This window comes from Lepidochelys kempii, chromosome 1, assembly GCF_965140285.1.
Source record: "Lepidochelys kempii isolate rLepKem1 chromosome 1, rLepKem1.hap1, whole genome shotgun sequence".
In the NCBI taxonomy this organism is placed as follows: Eukaryota; Metazoa; Chordata; order Testudines; family Cheloniidae; genus Lepidochelys; species Lepidochelys kempii.
Window position 1 is genome coordinate 179,914,145 of NC_136380.1, and position 12,079 is coordinate 179,926,223.

The 12,079-nt window shown below is 39.4% G+C and overlaps 1 protein-coding gene across 1 annotated transcript in view; it reads right to left on the minus strand.

Annotated features, from left to right (window-relative positions):
• Positions 1-12,079, minus strand: part of ROBO1 (roundabout guidance receptor 1) — a 440,486-nt gene that overhangs the window by 208,307 nt on the left and 220,100 nt on the right. The gene's annotated exons all lie outside the window — the stretch shown is intronic.

Genomic DNA, 12,079 nt, shown 5'->3' on the forward strand with positions numbered 1-12,079 from the left:
TTAAGGTCAACAACCACTCATAGAAAAGCCAAAAGTGAGTGCGTTGCAAGGATTTTCACACTGTTTAAAACCAAGGACAAAACTCCATGCAGGCAACTGCATATGATGTACAAATCATTCTTTAAAATGCACTGTAAAAGTAATTTTTTTATGACTAGTTTCATATTTCAGCATTTAGGTTACACATAACACTCTCAGGTCTATGTGGGACAAATGGAAATTTGGATCCAAAAGTAATACATATGGTCTTAATTGCTTTTTGCAGTGAAGTCACAGTCCAGCGTAAAGAAAATTTTTCCAAACGCCAGCTTGCAAACTGATTTTCATGTGAAACTTTCAATAATAATAATAAAAAAAAGCAGCAGCAGATGTGGCTGTAGCTATTAACTTTCTTGGGACTCCCTCCCCCCCCGCCCCAGTCTGTCCACTTCCAGCCAACTGCCATCTACCTCTTTCTAACTAGCATTGTTTTCATTTTGGGGCACTGGCGAGGCTTTCCTCACAAAACATGTTGCCACAAAGAAGCTGAAGTGCATAGGGCAATGCCAGCTACTTAAGTTTTTAATTAATGCCTGAAATACTGTCTCCCTCCAATCCACTTCTTTTAGAAGGATGGATTTGGTTTCAAATGTAATTTTTCTACAAGGCAAAGATTCAGTATATCAAACCTAATGCAGAGACAGCATAGTTGGCTGCTTTTACACTAATCAAAACAGCTATTAAGCTTCTATGTAATGAAAACAAGATTTTTCTGATTTGATTCCTGTGACTTGGCTACAGTAGCGCAGACTGTGAGGCACAGTAATCTTCTATTTAAAGAAGTCACATCCAATCATATGGTACAATTTTAATAGTCTCAGGGCAAGGATTATTCCTTCCACCAGCAAATCCACTTGAGTACCGCTGTTACCCTACCCTACATTCCCAATTACCTCTGGATGTCACCACCTCAGTTCTCTGGCAGGATCATTCCTCTGTGTGCACGTGTGTCCTGCAGTACTGTAATCAAGTCACTCTAAACAAATTAGCAGGTGAGGAATATTTTTTTTTTGGTTGTTACTTGCTTTCCACCAGTGTTGATTGTGACATTCTAGGTAGCATTTTTTTAAAGATACAGGCAAACGACAGCTCTATAGAGGAACAAAACAGCATGGAAATGAAATAGGAAAGGGGAAAGTGAAAAATCAGCAGAGCCTGTTGATCCCAGATTGGTGGTTTTAGTATCATTGCTCTAAGCACTGTGTGGCTGAATGCTGTATTGGCTGCTACAAGCATGAGCCTGTAACTACCTAGTACAGATAAACAGAGACTGCCATGTGCCTGACTTCCACAGTTTCTCCACTGAGGCTTCACCCTCTTTCTGCCTACAAAAGTCACAGCTCTAGTGGAATGGGTTTTTCCTTTTCTACAACAGTGGATTTTTCACATTAAGTAAGCATCCTATATAGAGGATTTGATCTAGCTAGCACTAACAAATACAGATGCTCTGCTACCATATTTGGAACCCTCAAAAAAGAAACAGGAAAAGGATTTTAAAGACTAGAAAGAGATAATTTGGGAGAGCCTTGTGGATAAGAAGAAGTGCTATCTATGGCTAAAGATTAGGTCAGAAGTTGGGAAGAGAAAATTTAGTTAAGTAAGAATACAGAAGAATTAAGTAGTATTTAAAACAATTAAATAGTGAGAAAGAATAAAAAGTTTTCAGAGTAACAGCCGTGTTAGTCTGTATTCGCAAAAAGAAAAGGAGTACTTGTGGCACCTTAGAGACTAACCAATTTATTTGAGCATAAGCGAGCTGTAGCTCACGAAAGCTTATGCTCAAATAAATTGGTTAGTCTCTAAGGTGCCACAAGTACCTTTTCTTTTTTTAAAGATTAAAAAGATGCCACAACTTTCCCAGCATTATTTGCAGTGTTCGTGTAGCTGTCTTGATCCCAGGATATTAGAGAGATAAACTTGTCTCTCTAATATATTTCCCAACACATACACATGTATTTGGAAAAACAAATCAAACAAACAAACAAGCAAGCAAAAATTGGGCCTGCCAGAATGGTATCCTGAAAGTACCTTGTATGCAGCTTTTTAAGCAACCTTAAAAAAAAAATGGAAAGTAGGCAGAGTTAATTTTATAGATGATCTATTTTAATTGGGTGGATAAAAATTGATGTTTAAAAATCAAACAGCTTTTTAAAAAATAGCTTTTTTTAAATATAATCCTTCTTAAAATTAAAATTGAATTGATAACCAATGTTAAGGCCTAAACTATTAAAATCATTTAAATTACTTAAAATAATAATAAGCAGTACATGTTTGCTGCTAAATTCTTAAGAAAGGCAAACCACTGAACTGGTGGGAGACATGCAGTATTGCCAACTCTCAAAATTTTATCATAACTCTACCGATTTGGGGGTGTTTTTTTAATCAGTCTCATGAAATCATAATGAAAGGCCCCAACTCACAATTTTTCCTTTATTTAAAATGGCCACCATCTCCTTTTATTCGTAATAGGGCTGAACACAGGGAGATGGCCACCGTTTCCCTACAGTTTGTTTGCATGTGTAAGTGGGGCTGCCCTTAATAAAGATGGCTGCCACCTCCCACTGTTTTCATTGAGATTGAAGCCATGTCCACAACAGGCAAAACTGATGTCACTCTAATGTTCAGGGAGCTAGATAGGAGACAGGGACTGTGAAAACCAGCAGAGATGGTGGATGGGAGAAAGTTGAAAGAGAGCAGAAGGCAGTTTTAGAGATTCCAAAGGGCAGGGGTGAGTAATTGTGGGCGATAGGATGCAGGGGGTATGGAACAGCAGGAGGCAGAGGAGGAGTGTGGGGAGTGCTGCCCAGTGTCAGATAGATAAGTTGGAGCGGGGCAGAGCTCAGGGAAGTGTTGCTTCTTGAAAAAGGCTAAACCAATCCCATATTATTTTTTTTACTGGGATTATCACTTATATGAATGATTGGTATAAGTTTAAAGTTCTTTAGGGTATTCATCTGTAATTCTTCAACCCTAAAAAGTAATATACATTCTGTGTGTGTGTTTGTGAATCATGATGCATTAATTAGGTCACTTGTTTTCAAACTATTTCAGCCCTTTTTTAAAATCAAAATAAACAAAGTAGGAGGGGAGAGAGTCAAGAGAGCATTAGGAAATGGCAGGTCCCCTATTTTAGGAGTGAGGGGTGGGTAAGTGGAGTCTACATCTGAGCAGGGAAAGGCATGCATTTCTGTGGGCATTAAAAGTTGACTTTTCAGCCTGAAACTTTCTCTCTCTCTCTCTCTCTCACACACTCTCACACACAGATAATAAAAGGAAATTAAAACCTCAAAAAACAGAGTAAAAATGTGTTTTGATGGCATTTTAAATCTCATACTTGGGGTCAGGGAGAGAGTCTGACTCGTGATTTCTGTTCTCTTGAGGGGACTCCAATTCATTACTTTTGATGTCTTGGGGTTGGCAGTACTAGTCACTGGCTAAGAATCTGGAACCAGAGTTTGCTGAAGTGTCAAACTAGCTTTTGGCAACAGTAGCCTCTTCTGTAGGTGCAGAGAGAATATGTTCCTCATTTCAGTTTATTCAACTAGTTCAGTGCAATGACTATTTCATTCAAAGTTAAACTAAAAAAAAAAAAAGGATGTTGAAGAAGCAGGAAAGCTTGTTTTTCTCTTCCACTCTGTGAATAAAAACTAGGCATGAGAGGATGAGATCTACTAGTTCTAAAATGCTGAAGGAAATGATCAGAAACAATAAGTTCAATTCACTAACTCTAGAGTTCATTAATTCTTCCTTTATTTCATAAATAAGTTAATTTTAAATGCAAAACATGTTTGATAATTTTTTTCTTCTATATCCTGCACATTTAAGGTTTCATTTAACTACTGTTACTACTGATAAAATTTAAAATGCTGTTTTTGCATATTTGAATTGATTTTAATTTCCATCAAAATACAACTTAACATAAATCACAAATTAAAAAAAATCAATCATAATCTAGTAAAAGATTAGTAAAATAGATTAAGGAGAAAGATTATTATAGGTTAAATGCACAGAATGCAACTAAACCCCCCAGTTCTGCAGCTGTCTGCATGCATGCTGTCAGACGACAACGTCCATGTGAAGCCCTGCTGCAGGCAAATTTGTTACTTGTATTTATAGTGCAATTACTGATGTCATTGATAAAAAAAATCTGAACCACAAAAAAGGGCAGCACTGAAGAGTGTTCCAGTGCATCAATACAAAATTTAGCAATGAGTGGTTTGCTTTTTTAAATTATGATCTTTATTAAATGCCAAAGAGAATGAGAGAGAGAGAGAATGATAAAAAATGAACAAATGTTGGAGATGTAATTTAGAGAATGCCAACTTAATACACACAAAAAACTGTACAAGACTACAAAAATTCTGGGGACATATATAAGAAATAATGACAACTGCTGAAACAAAATGAATATTCTCAACTGTATCCAAAGATGATTCTCTCTCCCTGCTGAAAATGAAGATTCCTTCTGACAAACTGAATATTTTTTCCATGTATGAAATTTTACATATCACAAGGAAATGGAAATCAGAAAATGTCCCAAAGGTACATGAACTGATTCCAGTTTCACAGTGAAGATTCACTAATGACAGATCGAGAAACAATACCAAGACTTTTTTCATCCTCGATTACATACAATAGTATAAAATAGACTCTTCCATTGCTAGTGCTCCCTATGTCTCTGATCCTGCAATAGGAACCATGTTACAGACCTCTTTGTGCCTGTCATAAATATAAAGGGAAGGGTAAACCCCTTTGAAATCCCTCCTGGCCAGGGGAAAGCTCCTCTCACCTGTAAAGGGTTAAGAAGCTAAAGGTAACCTCGCTGGCACCTGACCAAAATGACCAATGAGGAGACAAGATACTTTCAAAAGCTGGGAGGAGGGAGAGAAACAAAGGGTCTGTGTCTGTCTGTAGTCTTGTCTTGGCCGGGGACAGAACAGGAATGGAGTCTTAGAACTTTTAGTAAGTAATCTAGCTAGGTATGTGTTAGATTATGATTTCTTTAAATGGCTGAGAAAAGAATTGTGCTGAATAGAATAACTATTTCTGTCTGTGTATCTTTTTTGTAACTTAAGGTTTTGCCTAGAGGGGTTCTCTATGTTTTTGAATCTAATTACCCTGTAAGATATCTACCATCCTGATTTTACAGGGGGGATTCCTTTATTTCTATTTACTTCTATTTTTTATTAAAAGTCTTCTTGTAAAACACTGAATGCTTTTTCATTGTTCTCAGATCCAAGGGTTTGGGTCTGTGGTCACCTATGCAAATTGGTGAGGCTTTTTATCCAACATTTCCCAGGAAAGGGGGGGTGCAAGTGTTGGGAGGATTGTTCATTGTTCTTAAGATCCAAGGGTCTGGATCTGTAGTCACCTAAGCAAATTGGTGAGGCTTTTTACCAAACCTTGTCCAGGAAGTGGGGTGCAAGGTTTTGAGAAGTATTTGGGGGGAAGGACGCGTCCAAACAGCTCTTCCCCAGTAACCAGTATTAGTTTGGTGGTGGTAGCGGCCAGTCCAAGGTGTAATATTTTGTACCTTGGGGAAGTTTTGACCTAAGCTGGTAAAGATAAGCTTAGGAGGTTTTTCATGCAGGTCCCCACATCTGTACCCTAGAGTTCAGAGTGGGGGAGGAACCGTGACAGTGCCCATGCAGAGCACTGTTGATACTGAAGGAGCTCTATGAATGGAGAACTGAACTCACACTAGATGTAGCAAAAATCTCTCCACAGTCCTTGCATGCTCATTTTGAGAAAGACATAATTAAAACCCACAGACAGATTTTGAAGAACAAGGTTGAGGCTCAAAAAACAGATTAAGAAGCTGAGTTTTTGCCTTCCCCTTGTAACCCAGGGCAGCAGGGACATTTAAAGGAGCTGGAACACCTTTTCCTTCTGCCGCCCAGACAAAGGCCCACCTCATTCGGTTGTGGCAAGCACATTAGGAAGTTGCTGGACTCAGTAACCACACACATTGGAGTCCTCCTTACATTACTGTGGTCTACTTGCCATGTGTGACATAATGTCCTAGAGCTAATAGGGAGGAAATTTCTAGCATTGATGAAGAATTAAGATTAGTCTCTCCCTATCCGTGTAGTCAGAAGGATTTTTATTTATTGGTACAAAAGCAGTAGAAGAGACCATTTATAACAAAATGAACATTTTGCTTTAACTTCAGTTTACATTCAACTTACTTTCCCACAAATTGTTTGTGGCTGATTATTGGAGGTGTACAATGTTGATTTGTTTTTCAGTTTTCTTTACAGTTTCAGTTTTCTTTACAAAACAAAGCTAATAAAGTTTCATTAGAAAAAAAATAAATGAGAATCACCAAAGCTAAAAAATCTGCATACACTTGAGACACAACATCAAAAACAACAATCACCACCACACCACTCTCTTTTAAAAACAGTGGAATTCACTATAAAATAAAGTTTTTAAAGAGGCAGGTTTGTCACTGGGTGGATTTCAGTGGCAGCAAAACCAGTGTTGGCTAAATGTCTTCTAATCATCATTTTGGGATGTATAAGTAGGGGCATAGCGAGCAGATCGAGGGACATGATCGTTCCCCTCTATTCCACATTGGTGAGGCCTCATCTGGAGTACTGGGTCCAGTTTTGGGCCCCACACTACAAGAAGGATGTGGATAAATTGGAGAGAGTCCAGCGAAGGGCAACAAAAATGATTAGGGGTCTAGAACACATGACTTATGAGGAGAGGTTGAGGGAGCTGGGATTGTTTAGCCTGCAGAAGAGAAGAATGAGGGGGGATTTGATAGCTGCTTTCAACTACCTGAAAGGGGGTTCCAAAGAGGATGGCTCTAGACTGTTCTCAATGGTAGCAGATGACAGAACGAGGAGTAATGGTCTCAAGTTGCAGTGGGGGAGGTTTAGATTGGATATTAGGAAAAACTTTTTCACTAAGAGGGTGGTGAAACACTGGAATGCGTTACCTAGGGAGGTGGTGGAATCTCCTTCCTTAGAGGTTTTTAAGGTCAGGCTTGACAAAGCCCTGGCTGGGATGATTTAGTCAGGGATCGGTCCTGCTTTGAGCAGGGGGTTGGACTAGATGACCTTCAGGGGTCCCTTCCAACCCTGATATTCTATGATTCTATGATTCTATGATAATCTTGTACATTAAAAACATGTCATTCAGAGCATTCATTTGTACCATTTTTGAAAAAAAATCTTCATTCACAAAATAGTTGTGCCACTATTCGAAAATGATCCCCCCTGTTACAATACAAAAAAATTTGAAAAGTTAAAGAAAAATTGGTTTTCATAAAGAGATATTTTGCTCTGCTGTAACAATTCTGACTGGAATAAAAGTGTGAAGAAAGAATGTAAATCATAGCACACATATTTATAAATATAAATTCTAAGACATTGCTGCCTCATTGAGATATAATACAATTTAACAAAACTTGAACAGCGCATTTCTACTATATCCACCCTTTTGCTGTGAACATTTAAGTTTATAATGAAAGTTCACTGCATCTCATCTGGCCACGCTGTATGACTGACAGAACTTATTCAGTTAAGTTATCAAGGAAATAAAAAGAGTCCACATGTTGAATTCACATAAAAGGTAAAATGATTAAGCTAGTAGCTTCTAATAATTTAAAATTTAAGTTTGCATGTGTACTAATTACAAAATACTATTTTCAATTTTGTGTTTTACAGCATTGACAAGCACTTCTGAGAATAGTGTTAAAAGTGATCTATCCAATATCTAATCATTGCTCTTACAAGTATAATTGGAATGGACAGGGCCTTTTCACAACAAGTCTCAGTAAATCTGCTTTAAAGAAGTCTCCATGTTCATAATTACATGGGTTGTGCATCTAGGGCTCATATATGTGTAAGGGGACTGTTGCCCTCTTACTAACATTCAGTGGGGGTGTTTTAGTTGCTAGCTTCCAGTACTAAAAGCGGGATTGATAGGAAATCAGGACCCTGAGACTGACAGTCCCCAGGAACAATGGGGAGAGGCCAATGTTCCACATCAGCCTGAATCACAGGGCAGGCAGGCTAATCAGGGAGTCAGGAGGCCAGGGAGGTCCTGTCCTACGTGTGAGCTGGATTTGCCTGGGTCAGACAGAGTGGGGCTGAGCTAAGGAGAAAGCAGGGACCCGAGCTGAGCTGGGGAGCAGAGCTGGGGAGCAGAGCTGGGCCAGATCCAGAGAGAGCAGACCCTGTCCTGGGAGCAGAGCTGCAACCCCACAGCCAGAGGCTCAGCCCAGAGAGAGCAGACTTGCCCTGGGAGCAGAGTTGCAGCAACCAGAGCCAGAGGGGCCAGAAAAGCAGCCCAGGAAGCAGGTCAGTGCTGGGAGCAGAGTCACAGAAGCAGCCGGCAGAGCAGACCTGTCCTGGGAGCAGAGCTGTAGCAACCAGAGCCAGAGGGGCCAAAGAAGCAGCCCAGGGAGCTGGAGGCAGAGCAGCAGCAGCAGTGCAGAGACAGAGTGGTGGAGCTGGGTCTGGAGCAGTCTGGAGCTGGGTGTGGTGAGCAGCTGAGGAGACCAAGGGAGACCCTGGGCAGTAGGCCCAGCACAGGGAGACACCTCAGCCAAGAGGCTCTCCAGGCCAGGCTTGGATCATAACCCCGACAGGGCGGGGGTGACACTGGGAAGAAGGGTCCTACCACTTAGAGCCTGAGAGCGTGTGGCCACCGCCAGAGCAAGTGTCCGACCCACAGCATCCCTGCAGCACAGCCAGGGCCTGAGAAGGAGGCCTGGGACTTACAAGGAACAGACTGTGAACTGCCCGGACATTCCAGAGACACTGTGATGTTCCCTGCCACAGAGCGGATTGATGTGTTTCCTTTAACCTTTCCCATTTTTCCTTATTCTTTTTAAAATTAATTGTTGATTAAATAACTTGCATTTGCTTTAAATTGTATATAATGGTCAGTGGGTCAGAGAAGTGCCCAGTGCAGAGAGAATACCCCAGAGTGGGGACACCCTAGCCCCTGTCCTAGGTGACCACAGCAGTGTTGGGGGTCGAGCTCCCCAGGAAACCTCGGCCCAGCCTTGTTGTGGTTACGAGGACTCTACCAGACAGGAGAGTGGAAGGAGAGTCCTCAAGGGCAGGGAGGCCACTGGGTAAAGGAAGTGGGAGCGAGGACTCAGATCCTTTCGCTAGCCCATTTCACCGGGGTAGTGCAGAAGCCAGGAAAGCTCCCTATAATAGCGGGACTATTCCCCCGCTTACACATGCATCAAAAACTCAGTTCAACAGTACTCTTTCACCAAAGACAACATTTTGATAAACATCAGGCAGTGGAAAGTGGAAGCCCACATCACTAAAACATAATCTGCAAAAACATACATAAGATTCTAAATTTGAATCCTGGACTCTGAAGCTAACTTAGTCGGAAGAGCACTAAGCATGATTTTTCACCAATTGTGTGGTCTAGAAAATAAAATTGATAGCATTGCCTCCCAAATGCTCTACCTGAAGACAGTCTAAGTGATATGTGTACTCCAGTCTTTCCCCTCATCTGAATGAGCTTTGAATTCTGTTTTCCCAACCCTCGGATTAGACAAGGAAATTCTCAAAGATCTTGGACTTTATTCACTTTGCCGTTTCTATTTCACTTATGACCAGATGCATCTATGTCGTAATTTAAGCTAGGTTTTTCACAATTAGTTATAATGTCTTCAAAGAAATCATATGGAGAAAGTCTGGGTAAACCTAACAATTATGTTGTCAACTACATATTTTCAGTCAATTTGAATGTATAGGTAGAACTAAACTAATTAACATGCTTCAGCATACCTTAAACTGTTGCTTACATAGGCTTTTTCAAAATAGCATTACTGACTAACATATTTTTAAAAGGATGCTCCTGGCTGTCACTGATTGGGTCATTCTTTGTCCTTTGGAGACTGCCGACATATATCTATATCTATATGTCTCCTCCTGAACATTAATTTAGCTGGGAGTTTGAAAAAAAACCAAAACCAGTTTATGGGCTATTTGCCAAAAACTAATTCTTATTGTAACAAGAACAAAAATGCTGTGTGGTTGTAATAACAGAGCACCAATGAGACAGTTGTCAATGCATTACCTAAGGCAGAGTGTATATAAAAAATTGTATTATTTATGGTAACAGCAAATTAACCTAAACATGCCAACATTCCAAATGAAGGTAACTTTTCCATTGTTGAGATGCATTACATGATATCTGTGCATCTGCAGATAGGTGGATGGCAGAGGGGATATTTTGTACTACGGCTGACACACATTCTCTTAGTAAGAGTAGGAACACATTGCATGTGTTTTTGTTACCTCTTACTCATTAACCAGCATATTCACAGACACAAATTGAACAAATACAAGGGGCATAATCTGAATTATAAATTACACACTATTAAAATTTATGCCAGCTAGTATAATGAATACTTTACATTATGCTAGTGTCATCATAATGTTTTTTGTAATGTTATCTACTTTTTGCTATTTTCATAACATGGGGTAATATACAAATAACTGATTAAAACTATTCGGAAAGGAGGATCCCTTATATGATTATCCTTTCTTTTACCCAAGATACCAGTACAAACTGGTGAATATTCCCTTTTCCTACACAAGTTAGGTATTTAGCAACTAAAAAGAAACCAGACTTTTGAATTAACCCCTCAGCAGGGCACAGAACTCCTCTTTCTTTCTGGCTACTTTGATTACTTCCAGAGCTGAAACTAATTCATTGCAAAGAGCCACTGTACTTTTTTTCCTTGTGAAAGGCAATGAAAGGGAAAGGAGAGAGCTGCTAATTCTTCCACGCACTTAGTCAACGAGAAGTCCATTGGTAAAGTAAATTTCCAGGACTGAATCTGCAGGATAACAGAAAAATGACCAGAATTGATGAAGGGCCAGATTTAGGTTTACATCTGGGAGATTTGGACTTTAGCATTTTATTGTGGCTGCAATAAAAATAGTTTGGAAAATATTTTTGGACCTTTACAATTAAAATGCATGAAGCTGAATGGACAACTGCTGTTACATATCTGCAGAACATTCAAAGAAAGTCTATAATTAACATGTGCTTATAAAGGTTTATATAAAAGCTTCATGTTTATATGTCATGAAACAGATGCTCTTTTAAATCCAATGCAAATTAATATTTACAAATTGTTCTTAATCTTTTTCTCTAAGTGTACAACAGTGCATTTGTTAATAGTGACATATTTATCTGGCCTTTCCCTTTTTTCCATAGGAAAAAATTATGCCAGTTTTCCTTCAGACTGCTTTCCTATCCTGTCATACACTTTATTTCATGAAACATGAATCCAAATGTTCTGTTTCTTTTCAATTTCCTTTCACCACAAATGCCAGAATCCCCTACTTCACAACTTTTCAGTAACAATTCAGTCTCTCTGTTCTAATGGCAAAAACTCAATACTGCTGTCTTTAATCAAGCTACTTTGGACATGTCTTTAATAATGAAGATTCAGCTCCTTATGTTAGCTACTTCTTCCCACATCATAAATTATGCCTATGATTCTCCGTTATGTATCTACCTTAACAGTAAAGACAAAAGCTTACAGGATGACTGAAAAATACAGAAAACTGGCACAAAAATAAGAATTAATGGATATTAAAAATAAGCAGTTCTGAAAAAAAGAATCACAATAATAAGGTATGCACGAATGTCTAGCTGTCTCAAGGAACTTACTACTGGGATATGGGCCTTCCTCCTCTAGTTCGGTGCAAATGCAACCCAGATTACTTGTGACAAGAAAACAGGACCACTTGTGGAAAATTTCCAGAAAGCACCTTTGCTACATCCCCCTTCAAATTAAGCCACCAATGATATGTTGGTTAAAACCTGATTGTCTGTATCAGAGGAGGATGATAGGTGATCTTGAGTTAGGACTTCATCTGTCAAAAAATTAAGTATTAGAAATCTTTGTAGGAGCATGAACATGGCCCATTGTGCTAAGTGCTGTTAAAAATCTATACAAAGAGATGCACCTTGACCTGAAGAAATCCAATTAGAAAGTATCTAGCAGGTCGTGCAGGCAGAGCACAGGTTCGATATAGTA